This window comes from Zootoca vivipara, chromosome 3 (genome assembly GCF_965207765.1).
Source record: "Zootoca vivipara chromosome 3, rZooViv2.hap1.1, whole genome shotgun sequence".
NCBI classification, from domain to species: Eukaryota; Metazoa; Chordata; class Lepidosauria; order Squamata; family Lacertidae; genus Zootoca; species Zootoca vivipara.
Window position 1 is genome coordinate 11,180,521 of NC_142586.1, and position 22,500 is coordinate 11,203,020.

Sequence of the window (22,500 nt, forward strand, 5' to 3'; positions counted from 1 at the left end):
TGATACCCATCTCACATCTGTTCAGTTTCGAAGCCATTGCTTATCTATTCTGCAGTGGTACTAAAACAGTTGGCTATCCTTTTCAGAGAACAATAAAATGGCAAACTTTGTTCCCAGCTCCTTCATTCATTCACCTATATTAGGCAAATGACACCACCTTTGTAAAAATGTTCCTTGTTCTGTATAGAAGATTCTCATCTAGCAACTCTAAACACAGTATTTCTACTGACCCACAGCCACGTAGAAATAGTATAACCTTCTGTTTTAGTCTATTGTATTATGCTTTTAAGCTTTAAATTACAGTTAAAAAAATAGTGATTGTGTTATTGTTTTATCTTTTTTCTCAGCCACTTTGAGTCCCCCCCCCCTACAATCAAATGGTAGAGAAGCCATGAGCAAGATTCATGGATTAACAGTGCAACTGTGCACATTTCCCCCCTCAGAAGTATGTCTCCACTGAGTTATCTGAGAATTCTAGGATAAATGTGTATAGAATAGCAACCTAATAAAATTATTTTTAAATTGGCTAGAAGGGCACCCCCCGAATCAGGCTTCACAATGTCATAGCAGTTGTCAGGGAGAAGAGTTCTAGTCTCGTCTCCTCCCAGACTCTGACACGCCAGTTTTCTAGGTGGAGAAGCATTTAGCCATGCCATACACCCACAACCAACACAGCGCCTAGCACACCTACAATCTGAAGTGGTGCAGCCAAGGCATAGGTTGACAAGCTCAGAGAGAACAAGGCTGTGCAAATACCCGAGAGGCACATCCCATGGTAACATAACCCAGTAAGAAGCCATGTTGGATTTGCCGCTCTTTCCATGCAGAATTATTGTAGGGAAATCTGGTGCATATTTTGCAAGCTTTGCAGGAAAGACCAATGTAGCAAATACTTATTTGGGGAACCCGGCCAGATGGGCGGGGTATAAATAATAAATTATTATTATTATTATTATTATTTAAGCTCTTTGCATTTTGCTTTAAAGGTGGGATTCCCCCTCCCACATGTTCTGGGTTTGCTGGATGAAGGAAAGATTACCATAAAAAAACAACAAGAAAGCAGCTCTCACGGGGACAAGAGAAGCTGCCTGTTCTTTTGCCAACACACCTGCACCAGCCTTGGGTTGTGTTTGACATATTGTGCAACAACAGTATATCATTTGTGAAGGCTGGCAAGAAGATGCTCTAATGACAGTAGCAGACTGGTTTGTGCACAGTATTGATTTTCCAGCTAAGCCACACACTATGCTCATCTATTTGAGTGCATAGCTTTTCAGATAAATAACTGAGGCGCCTCAGGAACAGTGGGGCATAAGTAGGAATGGCCCAAGAAGCTTTGCCATTGTAGACAAAAAAACAGTCCTCCCTGCCCCCTCAATGCTACTCTCTGTGGAACCAGTTTCCCACTCCACACCCTTCCTGCCCCTGTTATTGCCTGTGCCTGCTTTGCCACTACAACATGGCGGCGCAGCACCAGCGGTGAGGACAATGAGGCTGTGTTTGCGGTGCAGGTGAAGCCCCAGTGGGGCTGGCAGCAAAGAAATGGTGGGGGATGGGGTTGAATCTGCCACCTGAAGTGCATGGCTTCACCTTGCATAAAGCACGGACCACAATGAAAGTTCATTGGCAGAGTGCAACCGTGTTTAGAGGTCTGTCAAAGACTGCTCTGCTTGACTTCATGTTGACTATGGCCTGGGATCATATTAAACCAGGCATCCCCAAACTTCGGCCCTCCAGATGTTTTGGACTACAATTCCCATCATCCCTGACCACTGGTCCTGTTAGCTAGGGATCATGGGAGTTGTAGGCCAAAACGTCTGGAGGGCCACAGTTTGGGGATGCCTATATTAAACAACATATGAAATACACTCTTTCTGTTGCCATTGAAGCCGACGACACCACAGGTGTTGCCACCCATTGCCAATATATACTGGTTTTCTGACACATTCGATGATGGCTTCCAGGTGGTCAGGTTTTATGGATTCACACGGCTGCAAGACTCTCAGGCTGAAACCACTGTGGCAGCCTTGCTTCCGTAGATGAATGAGCTTTTGCTGCAGGAGAGAAACTCATTCCTCGAGCTACAATGGGGTGGCTGTGATGCATATTAAGCACAGAGACAGAGGAATGGAAAAGAAGATCCTAGATGCATTCCCTGGTGCCCACTATGTTCACGGTTATGTGCATCAGCTGAAATTAGCAAGCAGTATCGTCAAACAAAGAAGGAAGAGTTCTCTTTTCAGATCTTTCTTGGTTCCTCCATCATTTTTAGTTTTTATTCTTATTTTGCCCACAGTGCAAAAAGCAGTCGAGTACTCAAGTCAGTTGTGAACTGAAGGCTCCTAAGAGTGTCTTTAAAATGCTGAAACCTCAACACCCACACAATGAATGTGGTGTTTGAAACAGGATTCATCAAATGTGAGACTTGAGACCAGGGAATTTCTTGAAATACTGAAAAGAGAAAGTGAGTTCATGTAGCAACCTTTGTTGCTGTTCTATAGAACAATGCTCCATGTCGAAACACTCTACAATCAACTGAAGAACAGACATCGATTCCACAGCATCACTTTGTGAATGCCATCAATTTGGTGAGTCAGTTGGAAAATTGTTCTGGAATCTCAGCTGCCCAGAAGCAAACAAAAGGAGATCTCAGATCAAGTGGCATCAGAAATCTGCGGCATCATCATCACACATACAAATGAGCAATTTGCATCCAATTTGCTGGTACAAGGGACTTTCTTTCCAGCGTGCAGCCAGAGATCTCCACAACAGATTTAAGGAAACTCTAGAAGCCTATGCTGGAGGGTGAAGATAGATATCTTTATCCTGTATAGGAGGCAAGAACTATACATCTGCATGGATGCTTCCATACTCTAGCAACCTGGAGCCAGCAATGGAAAAAATGATGAAATTGCTCAGAATCCTCATCAGCACTCCTGTGACAACTGCGGAAAGAGAGTGGATATTCTCAGCTCTGAAGAGGATTAAGATTTTCCTGTGGAACACTATGTCACTGCCTTGGCAATGCAGCCAACTGGGAAATAGAAGATCAAGAAAATACCAAATTTCAGTCATAGAAACACTGAACTTTTTGCATGACAGAAGGAGCGCCAGGCAAATTTTACATACAAAATGGCAGCATGAAATGAAGAGGTGCTGTGCCAGACATCTGAAGAAGTGGAGGTTGGGGTGCTGAACAACACCGCACACCTTTTCTCTCAGGGACCCCTGCTGAACCAAGGTAAGAGTCTATTCAGTTTAGTTTGATGCTAAGTAATTGTATAACTGCACTGCTTATCCATCATCTATGATACCTTTGCAAGGGAAGAAGATGGGGACCTTCTTGCCTTAGCCTATGTAACCTTGGCTGACAAGCAACCCCACCAAATCCAGCATACAGCAGCTGCCCCGGACTAACAATAAATGTCACTGTATTTCCTTGAAATTAAGAGAGTGCCAACATTTAACTGACAGCATTCAAGCTATTTTTTCTTTGGACTTTTCAATAAGGCTACATTCTAGTTATGATTTAACTTATGTGTTGCTTTCTTCATTTTGTAAACCTCATTGGGAACAGGGCTTGAAGGGTGGTATAAAAGTATTTACAATATACAAACAAACCAAATGATCCATGTCTAAACTCCTGAAACGAAATTCTTGATGACAATGCTATCTCTCTCACACTTCAATTCAAATTATGGTCTGTGTTCAAAGTTTTGCAATTGTGAACTGAATCACTTGGTCAAAGCGGGAAATGGCTATGTCTCAAGAACACATTTCTCGACAGGTGATGGAGTTAAAATGACCGTGCACGATTAATAACTACTATTTAAAATGACCTTGCATGATTAATAACTACTATTTAAAATGACCTTGCATAATTAATAACTACTGATTAAAGGTTTATTTATGCACCTGTAATCCAACTACTAACTGGGTAAATGAGGGAAGGCGTGGAATTTGCATTCAATCTAAAGTATAAATTCCAGTATTAAGTAGTAAGTTCCCAGCCCAAACACAGAAATGAAACGCTTCATAAAAAGACAATTTTGTAAGAGTAAACTTTTATAAAAAGTTGCATTGTTTCCGAAACATAAAAAGCTGATACTCAGCATTTTCTGGTGAAACTCTTGAAACTTCACAATACTTTAGCACAGGTACAGCCCTAAGCATTTCCAGTCATAATCTCATTTTTTAAATCTTAAACATAAATATTTTGCAGGGTTAGGCCCAGTTGCACAACAAATAAAACCAGTGTGGGGTAATGTCCAATGGATAGTGAGAAAATTAGAAGCCAGGCATAACACTCCATAAATCAGGGGTGGGGAAACTGGTGGCCCTCCAATCGCTGCTGGACTCCAACTCCCATAAGCCCAACAAGCATGGTCCATGGTCAGGGATGATAGGAGTTGTATTCCAGCAAGATCTAAAGCAGGCATCCCCAAACTGCGGCCCTCCAGATGTTTTGGCCTACAACTCCCATGATCCCTAGCTAACAGGACCAGTGGTCAGGGATGATGGGAATTGTAGTCCAAAACATCTGGAGGGCCGAAGTTTGGGGATGCCTGATCTAAAGGGTCACTGGTTTCCCACCACTACCGTACCACATTCCATTCCCCAAGGATCATGAAACCCAGCTCATGTGACTGCCAATTGTTATGATCTTCCTCTGCACCAGAAAACTACGGTAAGGCCTATCCACGCCAGAGGTTATTGTGTTTGCAGCTCTTTGTGTTCCCATATAATTTGGGTAGTTTGCATGGCATTAACCTCAAACAGCACTAATCTGGATAGCCCTTGTAAATGTGGGTTTTCATTATATGAGGGTAAGTCCAGTCAGTTGAGGAAAATGGGGGCTCCAAACCACTCTACTCAGGGTCGCAGATTATTTGTTTTGGTGTTTTTCAGTGAGTGGGTCAAATATCACTTTCTACCGCTCTCCTTTCCTTACCCACTACTTCCTCAATGCTTTTCATTTCTTTTCCGTCCATGCTCCCAACTATTCTGGAGCACTCCTGAATGGAGGAGTCTCTGCATTTGTGTGCATGTGTATTAGTCATTCTTTCAATCCCCCAAATTTGCACAAACCCAGAAAATTGCAGAAGCAAGTCATGTAAACATTTCTACACCAGACATTGTGCAGCAATCTGAAGAAAAGTGTCTGCTTTTCATTTCTTTTCCACCCATGCTCTTAACTATTTCCAGCATACTCCTGAACAGAGGAGCACATCTATAAATGTTTTGATACCTCAGATTTGCCCAAAACCAGAAAATGGCAAAGCTGTGCACTGACACTTTACAATTGCCTGGCTGTGTATTTTTGCACATTTCTTAAGAAGGGATTAAACCACTACTGCCACCACCAGCAAGGTGCATGTGCAGCTATCTATACACATGCCGTGTCGGAACTTAATAGGCATCATAGAATCAACAAATGAGAGGACAGGGATAACACAAAAGGGAACATTTACTGGCATGCACTGGCCCGGGGGGGGGGGGACCGGGACCAAAGTTGCTTCTCACATACAAATTCAAATGCGTGTGGGTGTGGACAACTCCAGTCTAATTCAAATGGGGGGGGGGGAAGTGGGTGAACAACTAAATAATGCAGAAATGTGGGCAAGCCCTTAATTAGCAGCATTAGTATAGTTTGTAGGTGGAACAAATACCAACACTCAAAGGCTCTTACTTTCTCCTGTGTATGTGCTCTGCCCACCCCCATCCCAGTTTTCTCAGCCACATTCCAGAGAACTGTATAAGGACATGCACTCCCCAGGGCTTTATATGCGTGCTTTGCAAATAGTAGGTACCCATGCTACTCTTCAGCATCTCAGAAAAATTTCAAAAGCAGCTTGTAATAAAAGCAGGGCGTGTGCATGATTTCCCTGCTGAAGTTCTGGGTGTGTGCAAGCCCTTGGGTGCACCTAAAGTAAACTCTCTGGGATGCAGCCCCCATGTGGCAGTGCTAGGATATTCTGAACTATGAGAGTATATGCAGGCAATGAAGGGCCAATGGAGATAGACCCTGGGCCTAGTTCCAATGTGTTCTTCTTGTGCTTCCTTGATGCATAGCCTTACCTCGCCTCCCCGCTTCATCCAGTTTCCACGACTTACACAGTGACAGAAAACGTGACACTTAAGCAAGCATTTAAGAAGACTGCATGGGAATCCTCACACTCCTAATGAGGGCAAAGCGCCCACTGCAGAGGGTGTGGGTTGCTTGTTCAGGACTTCAGCTCAAAAGTGCTTGTCAGCTCAGGGTCACAGCCCACATCTTAATTAATTGCATGCAAAAATATTGGCAGCAGGAATTAATGTCATGCACATGAATATTTATCAATGGGGCATTTGCACTCTATTCCCAGGAACACCAGTGTGTGGATACGAACAGCGTCAAAGAAATGCAGGTGGATTTTAAGTTTAGGGTTCATCGTGTTGAAGGTAGCCAGTGATGTTGTGGCAGAAGGCTAGTTCTTCTGGCTGGTTCACATATCTACTTCATCTAAAGATGGCTTGGGGCGGGGGCGGGGTGTGCTTGTCAAATGGTGGCTTGATTTTCAGTCACCACTATCCTTGGGATTTAGAACTGCTCTGAACAACCACAGAAATGCTATTTCTTACCTCTCTGAGCACTCTAATGCTGCTCTAGAGGTTGATTTCTCAGAGCTGTTGGACGGAGCTCATGAGGGAGTGAGACATGGCATCATCTGGCACTTGTAGGCGAAAGGAACCAAAAGCCACTATTGGCCCCAAGGAGGAGAGAGATTCAGAGAAATTTGTTGCCAAAATAAGGCAGGCTCTAGCAAATGACTGGACTGCTGCTCTGCAGCCACTTGATGCTAACACTGAGATGTTATCTGATTGCATAGCTGACGTAACACAAATGGCAACTAACCACTCAATCTGAACTGCAATTACTCAAAACGACAAGCGGAGATCTGGAATTAAAGACTGAAGATCAGTCTCATAATAGCAGCAGGAAAAATGTTCGTGTACATGGGATTCTGGAATGAGAGATGGTGTGTGGGGGGAGTTGTTTTTATTTTTACATTTATTTTAAATTTGATGGTTTGAATATACCACCCCCCTCACTTCCGCTGACATTGAATGAGCTCACAGAGTAGGTGGACCCAAAACAAGGCCCTCAGACATACCTAGGTACATTGTTGCATTTGAAAGATATCAGATCTAAAATTCCACCTTCAATGTCCTACTCAACTTCTATGAGCTTAAATATGAACCCTCAGTTATGGAGGTGTTCCTGGACCTATGCCTGGAGACCCTGGCCCATCACAGATCTTTCAAATACTACACTGCTGCACTAAAAGCTGCAGGAACTACTTACTAGTGGGGCTTCCCACTTAAGATATTGGTGCAAATGATGGTGAACAAATGAAAAATGTTCTGCATAATCTTGAAATTATCATCACAGAATTTACATCAAAGGGAAGGTCTGTCCCCCTTTTCTCCTCAATATGGATGACTCAAAAACATGGTGGCACTGCTCATCAATATTATGCCTCTCAAGCCTAAGGCTTGAAGGAATTCAACTTCATTATAAAGCCTTCAGGCTTTTATGACTTCCCAAGGAAGGAGAATGTGTGGAACACTAAGATAACCCCCACCCCACCCTAGCCCTTCCTTCATCTCCTGGTGATCCAGACTAAAGTTATCCACAGCTTTCCCTGTCATGACTCAGTCATTTTCACCATGGACAGATAGCTATGTTTTTATTTATGCGTTCCTATGACTCTTGTTGTTCTCTCAAGTTTACTCAATGCAGCTGCTTTACCTGAGATCTGCCATGTATTCCACACTCACAGCATGCATGCTTAACAACTTCTCATGTCTATAATACCACCAGGCTTCAAAGTTATCTCTCTCAATGTCAAAGGGCTGGGCTCAATTGTTAAATGCTGTAGGGTAGAGAATCTATCTTAAAAAAGAACACCCTGATATAATCCTTGCTCAGGAAATGCACAAAAAAGACAAGGAAATGTGGGATTTGTAACTCCTGTATTTAACACAACACATTCAAACTTCCATGAGATAAGAGAGCAGAGCTGAAATCTCTAGAGACAGATCACATTCTCCGAGCTCTAGCATACACCAAAATAAGTTACTATGAGTTTGGAAACCAAGCCTCCAAACTGCTAGCATGAACACTAAAGAAAAGACGTTCAAGATACTTGATTCAATGCATACACAACCCTGAAGACCACCTCTGCTATGACTCACCATCAAACAGCCAAGAATTTGAACAATTCTTTCAAAACCTCAATACATCTACAGATCTATCTAAAGATTATATTGACTCTTACCTGTTATGAACTGGACTACCAACTTTGACTGATGACCTCAGGGCCTTTTTGAATAGCACAATTTCTGAAACAGAAGTAAAGGGTGCAATTAAATGACTGAAAAAAAGTAAATTCTTAAGACCTGATAGGTTTACCGGGTACTTTATCAAAACTACAACTGCCATCTTTATGGCAGTTGTCTTTATGGGTGCTGGCTTGGTCACTGAAGAAGACAAGAGACTTCAATAAAGTCAAGCAGACCCAAGAAAATTTTATGAAATCCCTGGATAAGGAATTTGGTTTTCTTTGTCAGAAGGGTGAAACTGAACCCATCTTCTTTGATGGCCATGAAGATACAACTAAAGTTATGTTGAAAGCAGAAAGTTCAGATCAGCACCTCCCCAGTATAATCACAGAACAGCCTTAATCTGTGTACAGTGAGCCAGATGTAATATCTCTCTACCACTTCACTCCAGAGAAAGGCTCAAAGAGAGAAAAACCAGCTGAAGTTATTACTAATAACCTTGCAGATTTCATGAAGAAGAGCATTGATAAGAGTCTGCAGGCCATTGGGGGTGATTCTACAAATGTTTACACCGGCCGGGAGGGTGGTACCATGCGTTGGGTAGAACTTAAACTTGGTTGTAAGCTGGTCTGGTTGGTTTGTGCCCTCCACACCAATGAGTTACCCTTGCAACACTTGATCACAACACTCAATGGGAAGACCTTGTCTAACAGCAAGTGTGATGGCCTGGGATTCAGACTCAGATGCTGAACCTGAGGTGTCCCAGCCTGCACAGGGTTCCCCGCCTCCAGAACCAGCTGAGCCGGGTCTAGGGCATGAGCCTGAAGGGTCTTCACCTGTGCAGGATCCTCAGGTGCAGTCATCAGCTGAGTCCGCTCTGGGCCTGCAGCTGCTCCAATCCCAGCCCCATCAAGGGAATGCCGAGGCTGCCCCTGGGTCTGGTAACCCACCAGCCTCTCCTGAGCTGTGGAGGCTCAGGGCAGAGAGGTGAAGGGAACTAAGTTCCTGCAGGAGGAGTGCTCGCCTCCAGGCCAGAAGGAGAGGTGAGTCACCAGAGGATTGGGGCCACCCCATGCCTCGGGGCAGATAAAAGCCAGCCAGACCCAGACCCAAGTTGCGTGAGCAATATAGTTGCTAACATGAGCCCGCCTGTGACCTCGTGCCTGTTCCTGACCTGTACCTTGCCCTGCTTCCTGCCTTACTCTCTGCCGGACTGACCCCTTACTGGACTCCTGGACCTAGGACTGGACTTTGACCCTGCTTTACAGACTAACCCTTGGCGTGTTCCTGACCTCTGACTACCTGGCTGGATCCATGGGCTGTTTCCTGATTCTGCTTTTGCTCAGCCACTGGACTTGGTTGCCTCGCTTGGACCTACCACTGTTGACCTGGACTGCTGACCATGCCTCTGCTTGGCCTCGGGTGAGTTCCTGGTTATCCCACCCGGTGTCCACTGGGCTGGGCACCCCCGGGGCCAGCACAGCAAGTGGATAGGTAACATTGGAAGACCCCTCACTGAAGAAATCTGCAAAAAATTACATCTCACTCCCTAAAATGACATACCCTTCCACCACAAGTTCTAGTGTACAGTGGACAGGTCTCTATCTGAAGGCATCTTTGGACTAGATGGCCCTTAGGGTGCTGTCACAGTGGCCGGAGTAGGCTACTTCAGAGTAACGACGCTACGCAGCTCTGCATTTTATTCTTTTATTGGTGCTGCGTATTTACAGTGCTGAAGTCATTGCTATTTACACGGAGTGATGTGGTCAGTCGGTTTCAGAACCTCCGAATGACTTTTGGCGCGTCTTTCCCCAACACAAAAGCCTTGGAAGCCCCATCCTCTTTCCCCTCCTCTTTCTGCGTAATTCCGGAGTTGGGGGGATGGGTCTCCCCCCCTTACTTGCCCCTTCCTGTCCCACCTGGGACCCTGGCTCCGCTACCTTGCCTGAGCCTCGGACCCGACTTCCTGCTTCCCCACTGGAATCGGAGCTCCCTCTGCTTTCCCCTGTGCTCGGTGATGGGCTTGAACTCAGGAGGGGAGGGACTTCGCGATATCCCCTGTCCCTCACATCCACCCCCCTCCCAAGCTCCCCTTCTCCCCTCCCCAGGTCCCCCCCAGGTGTCGGTGACGACTGGAAGCCTAAGAACTCAGTGCTTTCCGAGCCCGTTGGTGTGAACACCTCCCCCCAGTCCTGCGAGGCCCCCCCTTCCGCCTGGGAGGACTGGAATCCCAAAAAGTCCGTGGCGTCCGAGCTGGTGGGGGTAAAAATGTGCTGCCAATCTGCTTCTGCCTCTGACTGGGTGGATCTCGGTGACACCCATACCTCGTCTCCCGATTCCTCAAACTCCGCTTCCCAGCGCCATGGTGAGCTGCTCTCCCGTGCCTCCTCCTCCTCCCCCTCCCTTTCCATGTGCCAGGGCTTGGGTCTGTGGGGAAAGAGGGCGTGAAATTCTTCCACCAAGAATTCCTCCTGTATCTGAGTGGCTGGGACCCATTCATTCTGGGATGGTGGAGCGTCCTCCCATGCCATGAGGTACTCCAGGCCCCCCACCCCTCTCCGTGAATCAAGGATGGCTGTGGCTTCATTTAGTTGCTCCCTGCCTCCCCTCTCCCCCCCTCCCTCGGGGGTTTGTTCGCTGTCTCGGAGCCTGCTGCTTTCCCTGTACGGCGACAGCAGCGATCTATGAAACACTGGATGCACCCTCATTTCCTCTGGCAGTGCCAGCCTGTATGCCACCGGGTTGACCTGTTGCGTGACCGTGAAGGGGCCCAGCCGTCTGGGTGCCAGCTTTTTGCACCTCCCTCTGGTGGGAAGGCCCTCCGAGGACAACCAAACCTTGTCCCCCACCCTGATGACCTCCCCTTGTCGCCTGTGGCGATCTGCCCCCTTTTTGTACGCTTCCTTGGCCCTCTCCAAGTGTTCTCTGAGCTGCTGGTGCACCGTCTCCAGTTCCTCTGCCCAATCCTCAGCCTGTGGGCCCTCCTCCTCCTCCTCCCCCTCCCTCTCTGGGAAAGATCTGAGGTCGCGCCCGTAATTGGCCTTAAAGGGCGACACCCCTGTGGAGACGTGCACCGCATTGTTGTAGGCAAATTCTGCCAGTGGCAGGCGATCCACCCAGTCTGTTTGCCGCTGGCTGACGTAGCATCTCAGGTACTGCTGCAGAATGGCGTTGACCCTCTCCGCCTGTCCGTTGGTCTGCGGGTGTCTAGCCGTCGACAAGCTGACCTCCACCTGCAGGAGGTTCATGAGCCGCCGCCAGAACCTGGAAACAAATTGGCGACCACGATCCGAAATAACCCTTAAAGGTAATCCATGCAGTCGGAATACGTGGTCAACAAACAGTTTGGCTGTCTCTTCTGCCGAGACCGCCCTGGCACACGGTATAAAGTGGCACATTTTGGACATGAGGTCCACCACCACCAACACTGCGGTCTTGCCCCTGGAAGAAGGCAGATCTGTGATGAAGTCCATGGACACCACTTCCCACGGCCTGTGTGGTGTGGCTAAGGGCTCCAGCAATCCTGGTGGCGCTGCTCTGACCACCTTTGCCCGCTGGCAGGTGTCACAGCCCCGTACATAGTCTCGAACATCTTCCCGCACCCCTGGCCACCAGAAGTGTCTCATGACTAGGTGAGCGGTTTTGTCCCTTCCAAAATGACCCGCCGTTGGGTTGTCGTGCATCTGCTTGAGGACCGTACGTCTAAGCTGGGTGGTGGGCAGGTAGAGTGCACCCTTGTAGAAAAGCAGCCCCCTGCGTTCTGCAAAGTCTTTTGCCTGCTCCCTCCCCCCTCTCAGTTCTCTGAAGATGCGGTTGGCAAATTCATCCGCTGCCGTCAGTGCTGTGAGTTCTGCCTCGCTCACCACTGCTGCTCCGCAGGACCATGCTGACGGGGGGAAAATGTGCCTGGGTGCTGGTGGCGCCTCCTCCTCCATGTACTCTGGTTTGCGGGAGAGGGCATCCGCCCTGACATTCTGCTCTCCCGGGATGTAGTGGATGGAGAAGTTGAAGTTCGAGAAGAACTCTGCCCACCGTATCTGCCGCTGGTTGAGCACCCTGGCAGTTCTCCAGAACTCCAGGTTCTTGTGGTCTGTGCACACCTGGATGGGGTGCTTGGCGCCCACCAGGAAGTGTCTCCAATGCTTGAACGCCGCGTGGATCGCAAGAAGTTCCTTATCAAACACCGTGTAGTTGCGCTCTGGCTGGGTCAACTTCCTGGAGAAGAAGGCACAGGGTCTCCACTCTCTGTTGGCGTCCAGTTGCAACAAAATGGCGCCCACAGCTTTATCAGAAGCATCTGTCTCAACGCGTAGGGGCGCGTCCTGAACCACGTGGAACAGGTTCTGGTCTGAGGCGAACACCCTCTTGAGGCTTTCAAACGCTGCTTGCGCCTCTGGTGTCCACCTGAACTTCTGCTTGCCTCTCAGGCAGTCAGTGATGGGAGCCATAACGCGAGAGAAATTCTTGATGAACTTCCTGTAGAAGTTGGCGAAGCCTAGTAGGCGTTGGGCATCTTTGCGCGTCCTGGGGCTGTGCCAGTCCAGGATGGCCTGCACCTTGTCCTTGTCCATCGCCAGCCCCTTGTCTGACAGCTTGTAGCCCAGGAAGTCCACCTCTTTGGTGTGAAACTTGCACTTCTCCAGCTTCACATACAGGTGGTTCTCCTTCAGGCGCTGCAACACCTCCCTGACATCTTTCACATGCTGCACTGGGTCATTGGAATAGATAAGGATGTCATCCAGGAAGACCAAGCATTTCCTGAAGAGGAGGGACCCCAGGACGTGGTGCATGAAGGCCTGGAAGCATGCTGAGCCCCCTTGCAACCCGAAGGGCATCACCAGATATTCAAAAGAGCCCAGAGGCGTGAATATCGTGGTTTTCCATTCATCGCCTTCCCGGATCCTGATCAAGTTGTACGCCCCCCGTAGGTCCAGCTTGGTGAAAATCTTGCCCCTGCGTGCCGCTGTCAGGAGATCGTCCACTCTGGGCATGGGGAAAGCCACTGGCTCTGTCACTGAATTCAGCCGTCTAAAATCCACCACAAGACGGCGCTGTTGCGTGTCTTTCTTGTCCACCCAGAAGACCGGGCTGCCCCCTGCTGCCTTGCTTTCTCTGATGAACCCCCGCTTGAGGTTCTTGTCGATGAAAGCGCGCAGATCCTCCAGTTCCTGGTCTGACATGGCGTACAGCTTGGCTGGGGGTATCGTCGCCCCTGGCACCAGGTTGATCTGGCAGTCAAAAGGCCTGTGCGGGGGTAGGTGGTCGGACTCCGCTTCGCTGAAGACCTCCTGCAGGTCCCAGTACGGCTTGGGTATCGCCTCACCCCCTTTGACATGCATGGTGGCCACCGTGGCTATCGGAGGCCCCTCCCCTGGTTGGTGCTGCATGCAATGTTCCAGACAAAAGTCCGACCCAAACGTGATGCATCTCTGGTGCCAACTGATGGAGGGGTCGTGGCGCGCCAGCCAGCTCATGCCCAAGACGATGGGGGGGTCTGAGATGGTGGTGACGTTGAATGCTAGTGTCTCTGAGTGCCTTCCCACCGTCATTCGCATGGGGGGGGGGTCTGATGAGTGATGGCCCCTCCCAGCAACTCTCTGCCGTCAATGGTTGCCACGTGCAGAGGAAAATCCAGCTGCCGAAGCTGGATCTGGTGCTCTTCTGCAAAGTTTCTCGAGAAGAAGTTGGCTGAGGCACCACTGTCAATTAGGGCGAGGACCGTCAATGGATAGCCATTTGGGAGCGTTAGCGTCACTTCTAGAACCACTCCTGCTCTGGGAGGGGTGGGCTGGCTCTGCTCCTCTCTGTGCGGGTGGGCGGGCTGGGGCTGTTGTCTGCTGACTGTGCCTGGCTGCTGCCCCTTGTCTCCTGCAGCCAGGCTTTCCCGTTTCCCTGCTGTGGTGCTGCGTCAGTGGGGGAGGGCACCACCGTTCCCGCCTTTCCTTGCCACTCCCTGCGATGTGGGCAGTCTCTGACGAGATGCTGGGGGGAGTTGCAGAGAAAGCAATTCCCGCCCCTTCCCTCCTTGCGTCTTGGCGCCGCTGGGGTTTGAAAAGCCCGCGCGCGCTATCAATCTGCATGGGCTCCTGGTCCTGGCTGGCCCCAGGCGTGGCTTGAAAGGGTTGTTGGGGGAGTGGCTTCTCCTGCGACCGTGGGAACCAAGCCCGCTTTGCGCGCGTTGCTTGCTTGTCGCTCCACCGGGATTCCTGTCTCACCCCCACCGCCAGAGCCGCTTTGCTCAGCTGATCCATATTACTGGGCTTTGGACCTCTCGAGAGCTCATCCTTCACCTCCTCGTGCAAACCCAAGTAGAACGCTGCTTGCATTGGGGGTGACTCTAGTTCCCACCCCAGTCTGTGCACCAGCATGGTGAATTTCGCCCAATATGCGCGAACTGTCATATTTCCTTGGCGTAAATTATGAAGTTCCTCCTTAGTCTGGTCCAAATGACTATCGGACGAATACATCGTTTTCAAACCTTCTAGAAATAGTTTGACATTCTTCATACAAGGATTCTTGGTTGCGATTAACGGTCTTAGCCACTCCCTGGCTGCCCCGGTAAGGTGCTCCACAATAAACGCTACCCTGTGCTCATCATCAGGGAAGTCATCATGGTGCAGCTCAAGAGCATACACAATTTCAGTCTCAAAGCCATGATATTCCCTCGGGTCTCCATTGAACTTGCTTACTAGGGTCCCGGCTCTCCTTCCTGGCAGCACTTGGACTTGGGGGGCCCCTCCCGCCTTGTCTTTCTCTGCATCCAGCTTGCTTTGGAGGTCTACCGCCACCGCCCTTAATTGCTGCTCTCTTTCCTGAAGCGCTCTCACCTGTTCCGCAAGTTGTAGCCGGTCGTCCTGGACCTTCTTAGTCTCTTCTTTAGCTGCCTTTAATTCCCCCTGCGCCTGCAGCGACAGCTGCTGCAGGTCTTCCTGGGCTTTCTCCGCGATCTGCCGCCATCTCTCTGCCTCGGACACACTCATCCCGGCAACTCCAAAGTAGCCCCAAAAAAGATTCGGAGGTTGCTGTCACAGTGGCCGGAGTAGGCTACTTCAGAGTAACGACGCTACGCAGCTCTGCATTTTATTCTTTTATTGGTGCTGCGTATTTACAGTGCTGAAGTCATTGCTATTTACACGGAGTGATGTGGTCAGTCGGTTTCAGAACCTCCGAATGACTTTTGGCGCGTCTTTCCCCAACACAAAAGCCTTGGAAGCCCCATCCTCTTTCCCCTCCTCTTTCTGCGTAATTCCGGAGTTGGGGGGATGGGTCTCCCCCCCTTACTTGCCCCTTCCTGTCCCACCTGGGACCCTGGCTCCGCTACCTTGCCTGAGCCTCGGACCCGACTTCCTGCTTCCCCACTGGAATCGGAGCTCCCTCTGCTTTCCCCTGTGCTCGGTGATGGGCTTGAACTCAGGAGGGGAGGGACTTCGCGATATCCCCTGTCCCTCACAGGTATCTTCCAACTCTACAGTTCTATGTTTCTGCATCCTGAGTAATGGTAAAGATCCATACTGTAAGCAACGACAGCAGGGACCTTGAAGTTGCCTATCAACAGTTGGCAGACTGAGCAGGCATGCAGGTCACCTGGTCAGCCTTCCCCATGATGTTGAATTAGATATATTTGATTCCAACCAGAGCAGTCTCAAGCACATTGGGCGCCCTGGTGCTGAGGCGCGGAGATCGCTCCGGCGCCCCCACCCTCGCAGCGCGGCTTCGCCGTGCAGCGCCCCCCCCCCCGGCGCCCCGCGCCACCGGGACTATATCTAGAGCCGGGCCTGATTCCAACTTAAATTACACTAATTATTTCAAAGTGGGCACCTAACCATATAAATGAGGATGCGCAGAATTATGTCCTCTCATTTCCTTTTTTTTTTTTTTTTGGTGACGCATTTCTTCTTGTTTTGTGAAGTGTAAATGGCCACCTGGTACAGCAACCAGCCATAGTTAAGGAAGTGTTTACAGGGGAGTCAGAGCAGAGGATTCCAAGATGAACTGGAACTCTTAATTCTAATAGGGACCGTGAAGCAAAAAGCACCATTCAGAATTGTAAAGTGGAATGTAGGGAACAAGTGTATTTAACTAACTATAATAGTTAGAACTATTAAACAATATGTTTGAAACTTTTGACATGAACAATATTTCAAAACCAAAGCATTGGTGTCTGCACTTGTATCAATGCACAGCAGGGTTGGGAAATCTGTGACTCTCCAAATGTTGTTGGACTTGCAACTCCCATAGTAAAGGTAAAAAAGGTAAAGGACCCCTGGATGGTTAAGTCCAGTCAAAGGCAACTATGGGGTTGTGGCACTCATCTCGCTTTCAGGCCAAGGGAGCTGCCGTTCGTCCACAGACAGCTTTTCCGGGTCATGTGGCCAATATGACTAAACTGCTTCTGGTGCAACAAAACACCGTGACAGAAACCAGAGCGCACAGAAACGCCGTTTACCTTCCCACCGCAACTGAACCTATTTATCTACTTGCACTGGTGTGCTTTCAAACTGCTAGGTTGGCAGAAGCAACGGGAGCTCACCTCGTCACAGGGATTCGAACTGCCGACCTTCTGATCATCAAGCCCAAGAGGCTCAGTGGCTCCTGTGTCCCATAACTCCCATAGTCCCTGGCCATGGCCATGCTGACTGGGCCTAATGGAAGCTGGCAGGCCACCAGCATTCTAGGGGGCTGCAAACTGTCCCTGATGTTCTGCATGGTTGTGTTGGGGGTACATGCAGAATGCATCCCATGCAATCTTCAGAGGTAAAGATGCACAGTATCTTCTTTGCACTCTGTAATAACACGCTGTGCAGCTGTGATTACCTCTCTAACCTAATTCAAAGGCTGGTTACTCCATATATCTATACTTATCCTAAAAGGTTCTCAAACATTTAGCAGGAATCGCCTATAGTCTTAAGTCTACACAAGGGATGGGAATCCTGTGTCCTCCCCCCCCCCAGATGTGCCTGGACTACAGGCCCCATCATCCCTGTCCTTTGCCCACACCGGCTGCAGCATCTGGAGAGCCACAGATTTGGCCTCTTCTGCTCTATGCAGTCTAGTTCAATAAACAGGCGCTTTCTCATGCTAAGGTTCTGTCCATGTAATGTAGGATTTAGTCAGTTTGGTCACCTCTAACAGAGCAAGACGACATGTGTGTGCACATTATACAAACTGCAAACAAATAGTTTTTACAATACATGCAAAATATACACAAACAAAAGCAAGCATTTAAAACTTGCCACTACAGTTGCCTATATGTAGAACATTTTGTCCTGCCATAATGCAAGTGGAGTACAAAATAGAATGGCATTTTGATGGGTTTTGGCCCAAAATTAGGACCATTTTGTCCCTGAAAAAGCATCCAAGAAAGTTGCTCACATCTACCTGCATCATGTCATTTTAACTGGAAGATTTTCCATTGTCATTAAATACTATTGCTGCAATGTCTATACAGTAGTTTGAGGCTCTCCTATTTTTAGCTGTTCTTAGGTGTTACATCAGTCTCATATTTGCAAAGAGAAAGTGGCCCTTGCTTTGTTGTTATATTGGCACAACCTGTGATCTTCTACACTCAGTACAAAATAACTTAACTAGCCAGTAGAAATTAGCCTGAAACATCTTAGGACTGCAGTCCTCTAACCAGCAACTTTTTTTATTTCTCCCTCCCATTTTTGCACTTGTTGTTGCTTGACCCTGAGGAAGAGTCCTGTGAAGTTCAGAAGCTAACTTACCTCTTTTCAACTTTTAATTGGTCTAATAAAATTATTTCTGTTTTGCCCCCCTCTGCAAAAGAAAAAAAGAAAAAAAAGAAACCTGGACCAACAGGGCTGCTGGCATTTGTTTTTAACAAAGCACGTTTCTTGCACGCAATTAGCCTGTGTCAGGAATGTTATAATGTGTTTCCTGGATTCAGCTCAATCTTATGCCTGGTTGTCTTCAATTTTTCAGGTCTGCTCTCCAGGAGAATTGCATTTATGGACATTCCCCAACACATCTGCAGATAAGTGTTGAGGAACTAGACACCGGACTGTTTCTAAGGGCAGGCTCCTGTTATTCCGTTTCAGTAATGCAAGTGTTTTAAGGCACAAGTACAAAATTCAAGTACAAAGCAGCAGGACACCCAAGTACGTAATGCTGGAACAATTAGACCCATGTGCCTGACACATGTGCTGTGCAGAAGTCCCAAAGCAGTTCTGCAAAGTGTATGTTTTTGGATTTTCCTCCTGCGGAATCTGTACTTTTTATTCTTCAAATTCACATACTGACATTGGAAGTGGTCCTAAGACTCGTGAATTCTTGCTGCCTTCCCTTGTACAACTACAAAGAGTTATTGTTATCCATCACATTATCAGAGTAAAAACAGGGGTGGCTAAACTGTGGTCTTCCAGATGTTGTCAGACTCCAACTTTCATCAGCCCCAGCCAACATAGCCAAGGATTGGTAATTATGGACATTGGAATCTGGAAACAGATCAGTCATTCTGGAGTCAAGGAATAGCATGGATGATATACATTCAAGTGGTGTCCTTTTACACTCCTCTATGGCTGCCTTTGTCCTGAACAGCATAGGTCAACATTTTCAATTGACTGTACTTTATTTCTCCAAAGCAGTGCTTCTCAAACATGGGTCGCCAGCTATTGCTGGATTACAACTCCCATCATCCCTGACCACTGGTCCTGCTAGCTAGGGACGATGGGAGTTGTAGTCCAACAACAGCTGGAGACCCAAGACTGAGAAACACTACTCTAAAATGTCATCTCATAGCCAAAAATAAAATACTGGTAATGAAGTAAAAACCAACCATACAGTAAAAAATATTCTATCTGTACTGATTTTCAATACTGATGTGCCAAATTACACTTGCAGAGGCTCTCACACCTGCAGTATATTGAAACTCGAAACTCTGGCAGTGCTGGTAGTGAATTGCCTAGGCTCCTAAGCTTTGCAAAAGCCTTTTCCTTAAATGTAAAGGTAAAGGGACCCCTGACCATTAGGTCCAGTCGTGACCGACTCTGGGGGTTGTGGTGCTCATCTCGCGTTATTGGCCAAGGGAGCCGGCGTACAGCTTCCAGGTCATGTGGCCAGCATGACAAAGCCGCTTCTGGTGAACCAGAGCAGCACATGGAAATGCCGTTTACCTTCCCGCTGTAGCAGTACCTATTTATCTACTTGCACTTTGACGTGCTTTCGAACTGCTAAATGCCAAAAAAGGAAACCAAGAAGAACATCTGTATAAGCATGGGGGTACACAGAGTGCATAGACATATATGTGGAAACCTTCCAGCTAAATTGAGTCAGTTCTGGCATGTTTGATGCTCAGCCATAACATGCAGGCAGATTAATAAGGCACTTTGGATTTTCATATGGCTTAAACTCCTCCACAAAATTGATTTGCATTCCCATTCAAAAGGTGTGTGCGCACTGCATCATGGGATCGATTATGCATGGCGGGGCTTACCTGGGTGCCCACAATATTTTATTCAAGTTGGCACCCCTGTGTGGAGGGTTCTATAGACAATACTAAGCACCCCCCTTCTCCCTTCAAATCTCTTCCCCAAACCCACCTTCATGAAATCTTTGACAGAACCCCTCAGTTATTTCGCCTCCTAAGGTGAAACTAAGCCTAAGTATAAAGAAGTAAACAAAATGCACATGCCTCCTCAGTTTGCCTTTTGCTTCATGTTCCACCAATCTTTCTATTGCCGGCTCTCCTTGGAGCAAGCAGCAGTCTTGTTCCTCAGTAAAGTATCATGGACATTGATACTGCAATACAAATTGCAAACTATAAAAATCAGTGGCTATTAAGACTGCAAGTGGGAGCTACAACAGTGCAAAGTGCTCCTGTTCAGTGTTCCTGCCAGCCAGCCATGCTCTCCTTCCCAAAACTCCACTCCATTCCCTCTCCTTCCTAGTTTGCTGTTCCATCTTCCAAAGAGTCAATAGGCTCTTTGAGGCCACTGAGCATGCTTAGTTTTCATTGGGGGCCTGCTGGTGTTTCCACACGCACCCTTAGTGTTCACTGCCCACCCAGAATTGCTTATATTCCTGCAAATCTTCGGGTTCCAACAAGCCTCTTATGTACGAACAGTGTCATAACATCAATTTTAAGTATCCACACTCTCCTTCAAACTTTGGAAACAGAGGGGATTATTTTTCTTATCCCTTCCAGCTTTACATTTGATAGATCTTTGCTCGGTTGTTTTTGATGAATTTGAATGGCTAATTCTTTGGTTACGACGTGTGCAAACTGTTTTTAGGGTATGTCAATGTGAGAGTCAATTTGCCAAATGCAAATTGGCATCTTTCTGAAATTATCCTCGGGAGGTGGGGGGGGGGAGGGGGAATCTTATTCTCAGGAGTGGACACGCAAAATTGCAACATAGAGACACCCAACCCAAAAAATCAGCTTAAACACCAGAACCCACTATCCACATTTGCAGAAACATAGAATCAAAAGCACACACAACAAAATAAGATGCAAGGCTTGCTGGCTGATCTTTACAAAGTATTTTCTGCAGGGAAGAAACCACATAATATATTCAAGATGTCAGAGGTTAGCCGTAGTGCATGTGAATCACGCTGCGAATGCCTCACCTTTCACTTTTACTGCTGTAATTAGATTACAAAGTTTTTACTGCCATTTTAAATTCTTCCTTTATAGGTTGCTACCCAGCTATGGGCTGTTTTTTTTTTCCATCACACTTTGAGCTCAGCGTATTTAATTTTTGCCCCTACGATGCTGGATTAACTCTGAAGGATTGTTGAAGTCACAAGTCAGTCACCCTTGCCCTCCTAATGGGATCTCACTGCTAGTACATGACCCTGAAGTGTAATATATACAATCAGCTATATTTATTGGTAGTGGGAGTAAGGAGGGAAGTGGGAGCAGCTGGATTGCATAAACATTGAGACCATTTGTCCTGCCTACAGTAGCCATGACATGTTTAGACTAGTGCGACACAGTCCAGCAAAACCTCCTTTCCACTGGTGGTGTATGATGAACTGATAAGGAGATGATACCTCGGAGGACAAAAAAAGGTTATGAGAAAGGATACCGTGGGCTCAAGGGGTAGAAAATTAGTTTCCAGATTGTAAATAGTTGAAAAGTGATGATGGAGGTTTGAGGAGAAATTCAAATGCAAACCTCAAGGCTTCAGCATCTAGCCTAACTTTTGTGTTTTCCCTCTCATAACCTTCCCCCCAACTAGCTTGGCAGGAGAGTTCCAGACAACTTGAAAATTTGCAAACTATTTTGTGACAATTTGGGTTAGTCCTAATAAAGGTATTTCCCAGCTGTGGATTTTGGAGTGTGCCCCTCCCTGTGCTTTATGGCTGCCTTTATTTTTTATGTAAACAAGGGCATGTCAGAGAGATTCTGGAACTCTGCAAATCAGGAACTGGAGAAACAGCAGCATTTTTACTGCCTCTTGTCGCAAACCATTCCACTTAGATGTATACATATTCCAGTAGGGTCAACAAGAATGGCTGCTTGCTAAAAGCAACAACAACACTGCCCTGGAGTTCGGACAGTGGGCAGCCTTAACCTGCAACTCCAAACCAAAAAAAAAAAAAAAAAATCCAAGACGACAAATTCAAAATATACTGAGCGGCAATGCTTAACATTATAAATATGTATAAAATGAACACCAGAGGTTTTTAGGAATTATGACAAGTAGAAGTTGTCTTTTGTACTAGAGCTTTAGGTTCAAGACAAATTGGTTTCCAGCAAGTATATATCGCATATCCTGATCATATACCTGACCGATACATGTTTGCACTAACGTAGTGCTACTTGAAACAAGATAATGTTCTATTCTGGCAAGACAACCTGTTAATGGATTTGGACGATAGCTTTTATGGAAGCTTCTTAAAGCAGGGGTGAGAAGCTGTAAGCCAGGCATCCTCAAACTTCGGCCCTCCAGATGTTTTGGACTACAATTCCCATCTTTCCCGACCACTGGTCCTCTTAGTTAGGGATCATGGGAGTTGTAGGCCGAAACATCTGGAGGGCCGCAGTTTGTAAGCTGTCCAATTGTTGCTGGACCACTCCCAACATCTCTGATCACTGGTGATGCTTGTTGGGGCTGAAGAGAGCCAGTGTCCAATAACATCTGGAAGACCAAAGGCTCCCACTCCTCACTCAGAGACTCTCATATACCCACGTCCTCCGGTAGAAGCCTT

The 22,500-nt window shown here is 47.4% G+C and overlaps 1 long non-coding RNA gene across 1 annotated transcript in view; it reads right to left on the minus strand.

Annotated features, from left to right (window-relative positions):
• The window catches only part of LOC148686162 (uncharacterized), a 345,039-nt gene that overhangs the window by 123,109 nt on the left and 199,430 nt on the right, over positions 1 to 22,500 (minus strand). Inside the window, exon 3 of the long non-coding RNA XR_015948848.1 lies at positions 8,322 to 8,385. This is a non-coding gene — a long non-coding RNA (uncharacterized LOC148686162). The remainder of the gene's footprint in view (positions 1 to 8,321; positions 8,386 to 22,500) is intronic.